Source organism: Cibotium barometz, chromosome 7, assembly GCF_041138505.1.
Source record: "Cibotium barometz isolate CiBa-2024 chromosome 7, ASM4113850v1, whole genome shotgun sequence".
In the NCBI taxonomy this organism is placed as follows: Eukaryota; Viridiplantae; Streptophyta; class Polypodiopsida; order Cyatheales; family Cibotiaceae; genus Cibotium; species Cibotium barometz.
In genome coordinates, this window is record NC_141052.1 from 30,297,041 (window position 1) to 30,310,890 (window position 13,850).

General features: G+C 45.0%; 1 protein-coding gene and 1 pseudogene across 5 annotated transcripts in view; one reads left to right on the forward strand and one right to left on the reverse strand.

The window, feature by feature from the left end:
- LOC147636880 (calcium-transporting ATPase 8, plasma membrane-type-like) overlaps window positions 1-13,850 on the reverse strand; it is a 339,374-nt gene that overhangs the window by 102,966 nt on the left and 222,558 nt on the right. The gene's annotated exons all lie outside the window — the stretch shown is intronic.
- LOC147636881 (uncharacterized) lies at window positions 12,796-13,613 on the forward strand (annotated as a pseudogene).

Below are 13,850 nucleotides of genomic sequence, written 5' to 3' on the forward strand. Positions count from 1 at the left end.
CTCATTGAAACAATTTTTCAAAAGCTTGCATGTTGATAGGCAGAGACACAAAATTCTGCGTGTTAAGAAATTTGATGGCACATAGACATCCACAAAAATGGAGCTTGCAATTGAATGTGTCAATCATTATCAACACATATTTCAGAGTTCATCTGTTGTGGATGATGATGCCCATGATGCTCACAAAATTTTCTTGAATTGTATGCATCCCATTGTTGACAATGAATTTGCTTTGAGATATGATTTTCCTTTCACCGAGGAAGAGTTGACACATGCGTTATATGGCATGAGACATTGGAAGTCACTTGGTTACGATGGTTTGCCAGTTGAATTCTTTGTTGCCTTCTGGGATGAGCTTAAACTTCAGATCTTGACCATGATTAATGCTACATGGGAGACAAGATGTATGCCTACTTCTTGGAAAGAAAGCCTTGTGACTTTGCTATGTAAAAAAACACTAGGAGAATCCCTTAATGATTGGCGACGACCAATCACGCTGATGCTAGTTATCTACAAATTGGCAACTAAAATACTCGCAAATCGTATTGGCGGACCACTTTTTCATGGTTTGCATCCACAACAAAATGGTTTTGTCCCCCAGAAGACAAATTATGGAAAATATTGCTAATGTATATCTGGCGATGGAATATGCCAAATATACTTATTAGGACGTCCTTGTTATGCAAGTGGATATAGCAAAAGCCTTCGATATAGTTCAATGGGACTACATAGCTTAGGTCATGGGCTACAATGGCCTTTGGTCGTAAAATATAACATGCTATTTTTCGCTTGTATCAAGACAGTACTCCCAGTGTGTTTTGGGTCTTGATCTCTCATCGAAGTGGACATTGCAAAAATATATGCGTCAAGGATGCCCTCTTAGTGCATTACTATATGCAATTGCCACACATCTACTTTTGATGTATATGGATGTCTTGATTGCACAAGGGCAATTACATGGTCTGCAATTACCCAATGGTTCACATTTTGTGGCCCAGAACTTTGCAGATGATTTTTGTTCATGCCCAAAAATGAACCAAATGATCTCAAGTGCATCATGAGACCTTTGGAATTATTCAGTAAAGTAGCTAGAATTTATATCAACTTTTCTAAGTTTAAATTGCTTCCATTGACTTCTTGTGATTGGCATGGAGTGTTATGGCCAAGAGAAATTATTTCACCAGACCACTTGGTTGGACATTCGGGATATCCATTGGCATGGTATATGTCTATGTAGGATGCCATTCATTGGGTATTGAATAAATTCAAGGCCAAGCTAGCATATTGGAAGCTTTCTACATGTGTGTCTCAGAATTGTTCAATCGATCATTATGGCCTATGTGAAATTTTACTTGCCGTTGTTGATTTGGTGTAAAACTACTTTTATGTCTGATGCCTTGGAATTGTTGTGGAAAACCAAGCATCATACGAGAGTGTTGCGTCTTCTGAGACGATCTTTGGTTTGCACACATGAATGCATGGTGGACTAAATATACTTGATTTGCATTATCATCTCTTGGCAAGAAAGGCCACCATGATTCCCACTTTTTTAAACTTCGGCAACCATGGGCCATAATGCTTGTAGATGTGTGTTTCTATCAAGACTAGAGCTTACGGCAATTGGGATATTTCTCACTAGCAAACAGTGCTTAGTAAATTTAAAGGAAAAATTCCAAGATGCCCTTATGCATCGTCCCTTCTTCGTGATTGGAACTTAACCTTGTCTTCTATTCAGTGGCATGGTAGAGATGCACTGAGCATGAATTTTCTTTGATTGGAAAGCATTCATTGGTATTCGGTGTTTCCTCAGTACACATGAACCATGAAAGGCCTACTTTTTGGCCTCCATTGGAATTAACATTGTGACGGATGTTATGGATAGATGTTGTAACAGATGAGGGATTTGTGTTGACTCTCCCACAAGCCTGTCTGAAGCATAACTTGGGTTTGCATCATAGGTGAGTAAAAAACTATTACTACACTGTTGTGGTCTTTTTGAATCCATCCCACCCCTCGATGATCAGGGCAGACTTCATGATTGGCAACTTTTTGGTTATACCGGTCCTCTTCGATTGGATGCGCTTTCGGCTAGTAATGTGTACAAATTGTTGCTTCCTTATCCGTGGATCCAGCCTCATGCTGATACTTTATGGAGAATGCATAAGAATACTAAATGGTGGAAACAAAGCCTTCGACTAATCTGGGGTTGTAAGCTACCTCTCAAATAGTGTCTATTCTTATGGAGAGGCCTTGTGGTAATACTTCCAGTTTCCACTTTTCTGGAAAAATGGCATATCCCCAGTGATAGATGTTGTAGATGTAGATGACATGTAGAGTCCGTTCTGCATCTTCTTTGGCATTGCATGGAGTCCATTTTGTAAGTCAAGTTTATTTTTATGTCACAAACAACAATAGTTTATAAATCTACGACGGTCAGACGTGTTCTCAATCTTGAAAAAATAGCAAAATTCATGTATTTTTTAAATTTATACATGGAATTCTAGATGTGTTTTCAAAAAACTATGTTTTTAAGCCATTTTTAAGATTTCACACATTTTGGAAGGGAATCTTTTTAGGTAACCCTCGTCAGTTACCTATTTTGCTCGTAACAACAACAGTGTTGAGAGAAAAAGAAGCAGGTTGTGCTATAATATGGAAGAATCAAAGGCGACGACGAGCCTATGAAGGGAAATTGTGAAGATTTTCATAGTGGAAGACAAAGAGAGTAAGCACTGACTTGCAGTCTCCAAGGACGTTTTCCATCCTTCAAAGGAGGAAAACTCTTCTGGATTTTTGGTATTTTGCCATCTTGCATAGCTAGATTTGACACTTTCATGATCTAGATGAGATATTGGGCACTCTCGACTATTTAGAAGGCTAGGAACCATATTATGTTTTGACAACCTTTTCTAGATGCTTATGCTTTCTTTCGTGCCAATCTTTGCCAGTCCCTATATGACTATCGACAACTCGAGGCTATTGATTCCCGACAATTTGAGGTCTTCATCCACTGTTTCTAGCTTTCTTCATTGGTAACTTCTGTCTGAAGTACATTCTCCCCATGTCCATTTCTCCTTGGTAAAAGAACACTGGTTTTTTACTTTAAAAAAAGTGTGTAAACACTCACTTATATGTTGAACAGGTGTGTGGTTAGTATTGTGCATGTGTGTGAGAGAGAAAATGAAATGAAATGATATATTAATGTCTCTAAGAGACCATGATGGCCTATGAGTCCAAAAAATGAGAGTGCATGAGCAGAGAGCTCTCATATCACCCTAATACATCCCTCATGGGCCGCTGTGACATGGTGCTCAAGGTGGTAAAACTCAGCAAGCGCGAGAAGGTCATGAGATGATGGGAGATGATGGCCCGGATCTTCCTGTGGTGGCGTGGTCGTGGTTGTGGTGGGCGAGGGCCATAGGGTCTTGGGCGTCGAGCTCTGCATAACTCAGTGGCTCTGTCGAGTGTCACACCTCTCGGCCGAGCTCCTACACTAGCCTGTGGTCTGGGTATGATGGGTGGATCCGCCCTCGGAGTGCTGGTATGGAAGATGGTGGTAAAACTCAGCAGGCGCGAGAAGGTCATGAGATGATGGGAGATGATGGCCCGGATCTTCTTGTGGTGGCGTGGTCGTGGTTGTGGTGGGCGAGGGCCATGGGGTCTTGGGCGTTGAGCTCTGCATAACTCAGTGGCTCTGTCGAGTGTCACACCTCTCGGCCGAGCTCCTACACTAGCCTGTGGTCTGGGTATGATGGGTGGATCCGCCCTCGGAGTGCTGGTATGGAAGAAGTCAGTGAGAGCTCTCTGTGCTGGTCCTCAAGTACAGCTGATTTGGATCTCAGTAAGGACTCCCTGTGCCTACAGAGCTCTAGAAGAAAAAGTCCCAGGCATCTTTGATCCGGGAAGTCCATGATCCTCGAAAGTGGTCCGAACCCAGCTCGGAGAGGCAGTGGAACCTCCCTTGAATCTCATAGTACATGGGGCATCGGCATATGTAATGGTCCTCTGTCTCGGGCTCTGTGTGACAGAGCTGGCATATCCTGTCCTTTGGTGTGGCCGCCCTAGGCCCATATCTGGGAGTCTCCACTCTCAGCTGGTGGGACGAGGTGCGGATCTGGCTGATCGCACATCTCACCCCAAAGGATAGGTGTATGTCCATGTAGAATGGACGAATGATGAACCCATCCTCTGTCAGGCATAGGAGGTCATCTCTGTAGAAGGCCATCTTTGTCCCCAGTGGACGACTAGGTGAACTCCATGTCCTTTGAGTATCCAGTCTGACAATGTCCTTTCTGATAACCCTGTTCCGCTCTATGCGGCTGAAAGCAAATGATGGGGCCTTTATGCTGTACTGGAAGGAGGGGAGTGCCTCCATCTGCATACCGTGCATGCCAAACCAAGTGCCTACCTGTGCATACCAGCACTTTGTATCTCGCTCAAGTGTCAACTATCTCGAGGACTCCAGGGCTTAGCCAGGGGTATCTATCAAGTGGAAGCTGCCAGTATGTCATTGTCTGGAATAGAGCCTCTGTCACTATCGGTGCAGCCACCATCTCTGCCCGCACAATCTCATGTGGCACTGATGGTTTACTCCTAATCATGTGTGAGATCATCGCCACTAGGGGCCTCTCCATTGGCTTCCACCCATCATATACCTCCTCTGTATCTGTCTCGGCCGGCTCTCTCCTCTGTCTCCTCCTATGGTATAAGCTAGGACCCCAGATGGCGGCATCATACAGTAGTGCAGGTGTAACTAGAGTATCAAATAGCCAAAGCTTCGTCCTCGGTTCCTGAAACTGTATCTGTGAGCATTGCCTCTCTAGCGAGCCAAGAGCTTCATATCCCCTCATCAATCTAGCGTCGGCCACCTTCCGCATCAAGAACTGAGGTCCAACAAAAGTGATCCCAAGGTATACATACGAGGTAACATACTCCACAGGCTCTCCACTGTATGTAAACTAAACTGCAGATCTACTTATCCACTGTGAGGAGGTGTTAATGATCATGACCTTGGTCTTTCCAAGGTTCATAGTAAGGTCCCGATCCTTGCAAAAGGTTGTAATGCATCCAAATGCCTTTGCAACCCCTCTGGTGATCAGAAATAAGAACAATATCATCTGTATACAAGAGGATTGGTATCAAGACTCCTCCCAAATGTGCTCCTGGTCCTCCCTGTCTGTCTATGTAATCTGAGATCTCGTCAATGTATAGACCAAATAGAGTAGGGGACAAGGGGCAGCCCTGCTTCACCCCAGTAGTGCTGTGTATGATCTCTGAGTCACCTCCTGGACCCCGTACTCTGCCTGTGATGACTGACTCATAGAGTGTAACGATCCCCCACAACATCTATGCTGGCACTCCCATATCCTGCAGTCTCCTTGTCAGTCTGGCCCGTGGGACAATATCAAAAGCTTTGAGGAAATCCACAAAGCAGTAATATATTCATTGCCCATGAGCTCTCCCCTCCTCAATGATCCCCCGTAGTGTAAAGATATGATCTAATGTTGAGTGCCCTCTCCTAAAGCCTGCCTGCCGCGGTGCTCTGAGTCTTTGCTCCTCGGACCATCTACTAAGCTCATGCTCCAAAATCGAACCATAAATCTTGGCCAAGGTGTGACCAATCATGATAGTCCTATAGTTGTTGGGGTCCATGGGGTCACTTGCTTTCAAGATAGGTACAATAGTATTCGATGACCAGCTGATGAGGAAGCCTTCTCAGTCACATGCCGATACACATAAAGCTGTGTTAAACATGTGAACCAGTAAAGGGGCTAGCGTGTCTCTAGCATGGGAGAAATGCTCAGTGAGGAGTCCATCATGATCCTGTGCTCTCCCAGTCTGCATCCTGTCAATAGCATCTCTCACCATGCTGAGGTGAAAGAAGGAAGAGTGTGGGGGATGAGGTTCCCGTGGATGAGGGAGAGGTGGCTGCTCGGGGACATGGTAGAGAGAGGTGGCATAGGTGTGCCAGGTGCTGAGTGAAGTAATCGGAGTTGGAAGGCGATGATCCTGGAAGGTCCTCCAGGCCTCCTTACAGTCCCTTCCAAGAAATAGCTGGTATAGCTCCTGCTCAAGCCTTGCTAGGTAGCCTCTCTTCTTTCTCCGTGTGAGACGTCGAAAGATCACTCGTGCCTGCTGGTGAGTGGTGGATCCTAGTGCCATCTCCCGATGTAGACGGGCTCAGGTATCACGATATTCCTTGTTGTATCAGCTATTTTGTGGGACAGTCCCTCCTGGTGGTGTAGGGGTGGCTTTGGAGTGTGGGAAGGCGGCTACAGCGGATGTATGGAGGGTGGCTGAGAGGTGTGTAGTAAGCTCATCAAGTGGGATGTGGGGGTCGAGGTCGGAGAGGATGTGGTAGACGTGATCAGAGTAGATGGAAAAGGTCTCTCTGGTGAAGTGGAATCTCGGATGGTGATGGGGCAAAGCAGGTGGTTGCATGGTGTATCGGCATGTGAGTGAGAAGGCTAGGTATGCATGGTCAGCTGCAACACCGATGGGGCGAGGAGAGATGGTAAACTCCGAAATGAGTGGGATCATAGAGAGGGATCCCATTAGGTAGTCCATTGTACTAGCTCCATGTCCGAAGGGGTAGGAGGTGAAGGAGTTTGATCTAGGCCATCTAGCCAGGCCATTATAAATGGCTAGCCTATGAGCCCCGCCGAGGGCTAAGAGATACTCTCCATAGTCTGTGCGGGCTGCTGTATCCCGTGATGTCCGCTACCCATCGTGTCAATCTCCTAGTACATGGGATCATCTGTCTCAAAGAAGGGTACCTGTGCACCTGCGGTGCGGGCATTGAAGTCTCCAGCCAAGAGGATGTCCCCTAGACTGGAAAACTTCATAATGTCACCATAAAGGGGCAGGTACGGGGACTCTCCATGGGTGGTATATTTAGAATTGGAGGGTGCAAAGTAACACACTGCAAGGTAGATGTCTCGGGCCCTCTCTATCTGGATCCTCACCCACAAAAACTGTGTGGCCTCATCTTGTCCGACCACCTGTATCACATGAAGAGCACATATGTCACTAATATCACAGAGAGCACATGCCAGGCTTCGTGAGACCTACGAGAAATCATGAGATTTCTAAATATCAAGCATCCGACGTGGTAGCTCTGCATCTAAGAACAAATGATCAGGGATGCATACATGGGGTGCTGATCCATGGCAATTTGGATCTTTAATGCATAAAACCACTCGGCAATGATCTCATTTTGAAATGCCTGAAGCAATAAAAATATGGCCCCCTCTATCAAGCACCCAATCACCCAATCATCCAATTAAAATCGGTCTAAACATGCATAAATATATCCTACATTCCTGCTCCTGCTAGACCATGAATAGAGAAGAGTCGATGGTCTCCTCGGAATGTCATCCTCATGCCAACAATCTCTACCATGGATGGAAAGTATAAACCTCTCCCAGGGTGCTCTCTCAAGAGGATGCACCAAGCCCTCATGTCCACCTCTTTTATCCATTGGCATCTCAACCATGTTAAAATCCCCACCAATAGTCCAATGGTCAGCATGAGGCATCACCGTAGTGATTGATTTCCAAAAGAAAATCCTCTCACCTCTATGGTTAGGAGTATAGAGGATAAGAATACCAATGCGTGCAGCACCCTGCATAGGAAGGATCCACTGCGCTCTTGCAGGCAAAATGACACCATGTCTAATGATGCCAGGCAAGACCAAAGCTGAAACAGAAATACACACACTACCTTTGGTACCAATAGCTGGCAACCAAAAGGTGTGTCCTGAGAGAAGCTTGCCTGATCTCCCACACTCGCTAGCATCCAATTTATGCTCTTGCAAGAACAATACATCCATAGGTCCACTTGTAACTGCATTGTGAAGTTAAGTTTTGACAATTTGTTTCCGCCGATGCGGAAAAAAACCCCCAAGACCTTGAATGTTCCATGAGACAATCCTCATAAGGACTCAGAGTAGGAACGACCAAATCTTGTGGTCGACGAAGGACCCCCGTTTAGATATGGAGGTATGTCTCGCATAGGTAAGGGATGGAAAATCTGACGATGAAAACCTTACCTCTCGTTCCCACTCTGGGGAAAAGCCATGGCTGGTCCTCAAAGCTGGAGAGGTCCATGACAATGCAACTACCCAACATCATGCTCGAGGGTGCGATCATCATGTAATTGTAATGCAACATCCTCCTACGAGGGATCCAAATCTTGTGCTTGCAGAGCACAGTATTTTTTCGTACGCGTCCGCTAGGAATTTCGGACGCTCGCCCACGTTTGCGTCCGCCAGCGTACGGAGTGATTTTCCATATGGTGCCCTAAAAATTGGGGGTTTGCAAAACTTTTGGCTACCGATTTGACATGCGTGGCACTACATGCTGTTGTGTTGCGCAGCTGCTGTACGTGACTGTGTTGAGGCCCCCAAGCAAAGCAAACTTCAAAGCGGCAGCCAGGTAAGCCTTAAGGTAAGAAAATTTACAAGCTGAAGTTTGAACTTTGAAGTTTTTTAAACCACACCACTCTAGCTTGCACCCTGTAGCCTGTGCTTTTTTTTGCCTACACCCTCCTTTACAGCCTGTAGGCTTCCCTCCTTTTTTTTGCCTACACCCCCCTTTACAACCTGCGCCCCCCTTCCCCCTCTCGTGAGACTTGAGTCTTGAAGTTGAAACTTGAAAGTTTCAAGTTTCAACCTTGTAGTTGTTTCACGTGTGCCCACTGCCTTTTCCCCCTGAGCCCTCTTCATAGTACATACTTCAAGAGTCAAGACTTCTCACTCAAGTTTGTTCAATTTTCTGCCCAATGTCGGCCTCTACAACCTCTAACGAAGTTCTGTCTAAATTTCCCTTTTTATAGATGGGCCCGATCCTAGCGTCTGGAGTGGAAATATGTGACCCAAATGAAGGCCTCTACAACCTCTAGCGAAGTTCTGTCTAAATTTCCCTTTTTATAGATGGGCCCGATCCTAGCGTCTGGAGTGGAAATATGTGACCCAAATGAAGGCCCTTGGGAAAGGGCAATTCACTTGTAAATTCAATTATTGCCCTCATCAATGGGATGGAGGCCCGCTACGCATTCGGGCACATTTGTTGGGCTTGGTTGGCCATGGTGTGGGGCCTTGTGCAAATGTATCAGAAGAGGTTAAAGGTGTTTGCAGGAGGTTGCATGTAGACAGTCACAGTAGTGTTCATGGCCGCCGAGAGACTTTCGTAGATGCTTTGGTGGATGATGTGGGTGGAGATTTATCTCAGGGTGCAGGATCCGCATCAATGGGCACACAGGGAAGTACACAAGTCAGCGGTAGTGCAGATGTTGGGTCATCATGTAAGAAGAGAAAGATGTCTAAAGGAAAGGAGGATTTGGCAAATGCATGGAATGTACAAGCACGAAAGCAAGCAACAATTGCAATGCATAGATTCTTTTATGTGGAGGACATTCCCCATTGAAAGTGAGGAGTCCTTACTTTTTGGAGATGGTGAAGGCAATTGGACATGCCGATCCTTCTTATGTGCCTCCATCTTACCATTGCTTGCGCACCACTGAGTCAGTGGATTAGATCAAATGCATTGACCATGAGATCATGGGTGTGCACGAGAAATGGAAAAAATATGGATGCACCATTGTTTCTGATGGATGGTCAGACACTAGGCGTAGGTCTATCATAAATTTTCTTGTATGCTCCATTCATGGTAATCTGTGGACACATCTAGGGAGTTTATTTTCTAGCATTTAAAGCAGATGTTGTGCAGGTATGCATGGATAACGCACCGAATTGCGTTCGGGCTGGGGAATTGGTTGAACAGGAGTGGCCGACCATTTTCTACACTAGATGTGCATGCCATTGCTTGGACCTCTTGTTTGAGGACATTGGCGAAATTCTTGGGTTTCGAAAGTGCTAACCCAAGCAATCAAGTTGTCACATTTCTCACAAGGAAGACCATGTTGGAAATAAGTGCACACTAGGTGTACTATTTCTCTAGTCTAGTTTCAGTTGAGTCTTTGTGTCTTGAGTCTAGTGCCATGTGGCACCTCTACATTTATCCCATAAGTCAGTCTAATCAATCTTGTACTTCTCACCTATATATTGTAGGTGTCACATCAATGAAAGTATCAATCTTGTGTCTTGTCTACACTCATCTCAAGGTAACTCTTTGTCTTTCATTTGTGTTCTTGTTTCATTTCAGTTTGTTCTTGCTTTCATATTTCCTACATGGTATCAGAGCAGGTTTATCTTGGCTCCTCTCATCTTTGCCCTTGTTTCCTGTGAGCGACTGCCCCTCTTCTTGCTGCAGTCATTTGGTTCAGAACAGGCCGCCGCCTTTGCTGCTGGCCGCCGCCTAGCTGGGAGCTGCCTCACGTTTTTCTTTAATTTCACCATTTCTATATGTTCGCTTCAGCTTCTGTCCTCTAGTATTGCATGTTGTTTGCTTCAGCTTCTGTCCTCTAGTATTGCACATGCAGCTCGTCATATCAAGTAAGCAACCCGCCGGCCTGAATTTTTCTGTCCGCCCACTTTCCTGCTGTCCACCCTGTTCAGACTCATACAGCCCGCCATACTGTTCTCCTTTGGCTGCCTTCTTCATCGACTCAAGGGTGCGCATCATCTAGAAGAAGCTGCAGATCGACTTTCCTCCAACGAGCTATTTGCTGCATTCAGTTCTGCCATCGCTTCCTCTTGAAGAGTCTACAAGGTACTGTGCATTGTCTCCTTCAGTTCGCTGGTCAATCCTTTTCTTATCCTCATATCTGTAAACTGCTAGTTCCTCATGCTTTGATGGGCTGTCACATGCTATGGCCCTGACAAGTGGTGAGAGAGCCGGCTTCTAAAAACAGTTTGGATCTCTCATTCATTTCTGCAATCTTGTAAGGGAATAGACACTGCCCTTGCATTTTAGCAAGAGGTAAGACCTTCCCACATGGCCTCTTCTACTCATTCTCTCCTGTCTATCGACAAATTCAATGGGTCCAACTTTCATACTTGGCAAATCAAAATCAAGTGCCATCTTATGAAAGAAGGCCTGTGGGATGTTGTTCACCATGCTGCTCCCGAAGATTCCGACATTGAGCAAGTTATCACTTATGCTCCTACTGCCAAGAATGACAAAGCCTATGCTATCATCTTGCTTGGTCTTGGAGATGATTACATTCATCACATCTCCGACATACAGTCTGCTTCTCGAGCATGGATCACTTTGGATACCCTTTTTGGACCCCGCTCTAAAAACTCTAAGATTGCACTTATGATCTCATTCTTTGATCTATATATGCAGGAGGGAGCTACTATAGCCTCTCATGTCAATTATTTTCGCAGTCTTATGGTTCAGCTTGCATCAGTGAAGTCCCCCATCTCCGAAGATATTGCTATTGCTGTGCTTCTCAAAAGCTTACCTGACACCTATGCTACTCTTGTCACTACCTTCAAGTATCACAATAATCCTACTCTTGAAGGTATCATCAATGCTCTCCAAGAAGAGGAAAGAACAAAACAACAAAAGGTAACTGACACCACATTTTTAACAAAGAAAGGAGGTTCTAAGGTAAGAAAGCCGTGCACCCATTGTGGAAAAACTAATCATATGGAGAAGGACTGCTTCAAGGCTCATCCATGCACCATTTGTGGCCATGATAATCACCGGGAGAAGGACTCCTACTCTAAAACCTCTACATGAGCCCCTGCATCTACCTCAGCCCATGTTGCTGCAGCATCTACATCAGCAGATCTTGCTGTTCATTCCTCACATGATGAGGAATGGGCTTTCTGATTACTTCACCTTTCTTGTCTACCACTTTGACCACCGATGATGTAGGTCAAGGGATTCTAGTGTCTTACTCATTATGCTTTTTGACCTCTCTCTTGTCCCTACCCAAGAGGCAGAGATTGCCCTTGAGGAGGGGATGTCTTCAAGGTCCATCTGTTTGTCTACAGTCAGTCTTCTGTCTATCTAGTCTTGTCTGTCTGTCTATCTATTGTCTGTCTATCTGTCTATCAATTTGACTGTGTCTTGTTTTAGATCCATCTTGTCCCTACCCTTGTGGACCCATATGAGGATATCACTTGAGGAGGGGTGTCTCAGGATCTTTTGTCTCTCAGTCTATCAGTCTTTATGTCCGTCTTCTAGTCTTGTCCATCTTGTCTTCTAGCTTGTCTCTCAATCCTTGTCTAGTCTCTCTATCTTGGTCTTATCTTTTGTCATAGTCTTGTCTTTTTGTCTTCCTTCTAGTGTCCACTTAAGGAGGGTGTTGGAAATAAGTGCATACTAGGTGTACTATTTCTCTAGTCTATTTTCAGTTGAGTCTTTGTGTCTTGAGTCTAGTGCCATGTGGCACCTCTACATTTATCCCATAAGTCAGTCTACTCAATCTTGTACTTCTCACCTATATATTGTAGGTGTCACATCAATGAAAGTATCAATCTTGTGTCTTGTCTACACTCATCTCAAGGTAACTCTTTGTCTTTCATTTGTGTTCTTGTTTCATTTCAGTTTGTTCTTGCTTTCATATTTCCTACAGACCATAGTGTTGGCATTGTTTAGAAAACTCAGCAAGAAGGACTTGGTGAAGCCTTCTGCAACTCGGTTTGCATACTTTTTTATTATGCTAGTTACTCTCTTGGATAACAGATGTATGCAGAGCTGATGATTGATGATAAATTTGTAAAAATGAAGGCATCAAAGACCCCTCAGGCAATTGAGGTGTCAGGCATTGTGTTCTCTGCATCTTTTTAGCAAGAGGCAAGAACCATTGTCAAGATATGTGCTCCCATTTTGAAGATGCTCCGCTTTGCTGGCAAGGAAGGAGCCACCATGGGCCCCATGTATGAGCTTACGGATCGTATGGTAAGAGTAAGTGAAAACATGCAAGGCATTGAGGCCAATAAGATGAAAGAGATCGAAGACCTATGCATTGGTAGATGGGAAATGATGCACACACCATTGCATGCTGTGGGCTATATCTTGCACCCTATATGGAAAGGAAAAGAGCAAGATAGTGACTCAGAGGTGCATGATGGATGGATGACATTGTTGGAAAAATACACTAAGGGTGATTTGGCCTTGCAAGGAGATCTCATTGATGAGCTGGACAAGTATAAGCGAGAAAGCGGCACATTTGCTCGTCCCATTGCAAAATATGAGAAAAGAATGCAAGAGGGTGTGAAATGGTGGGAGACATTTGGGGCTTGCACACCCAAATTACAAGCTCTTGCACTTAGGGTGCTTTCTCAAGGCACATGTGCCTCCCCATGTGAAAGAAATTGGAGCACATTTTCTCTCATTCATACTAAGAGAAGAAACAGGCTTCTCCCTTCTCATATGGAGATGCTTGTTTTCATACACACAAACTTGAGGCTCATCTCCAAGATCAAAGAAAGAGGCTATGAGAGAGTGGAGATCACATCGAATATGCTTAACAAAGAAAAAGATGAGGAGCACTTGATTGCCTTGCAAGATTTGCAAGAGGCTATTGTAGAGGCAAATGAGGCTTTGTAGCCTCTTTCAATTGCTCCACCCTCTATAGATGGCCAGCCATCCTCTAGCCATGTTGGGACATCATGCTCGGTTGCTACCGAGGCTTATGAGTTTGATGATGATGAGGAGGAGGAGTTTGCAGATGAGGACGAGGAGCCCATTGATTGATCATCCTGAGGATGAGGGGAGCTTTGATGAGGCTTAGGGCTACCTAGTATTCTTCCACACTCTACTTATGTTTTGTCCACTTCCTACTTATGTTTTTCCTCACTGCTGCTCAGGAGTCCGTCTACAGGTTTTGCGGCTTGCCCACTGAGCAGTGAGCACTCCATCATCCATGTTTTTGCTCACTTCCACTCATATTTTATTTAGTTTCTTGAGGCTTGAACCTCCTCATGCTTGTCC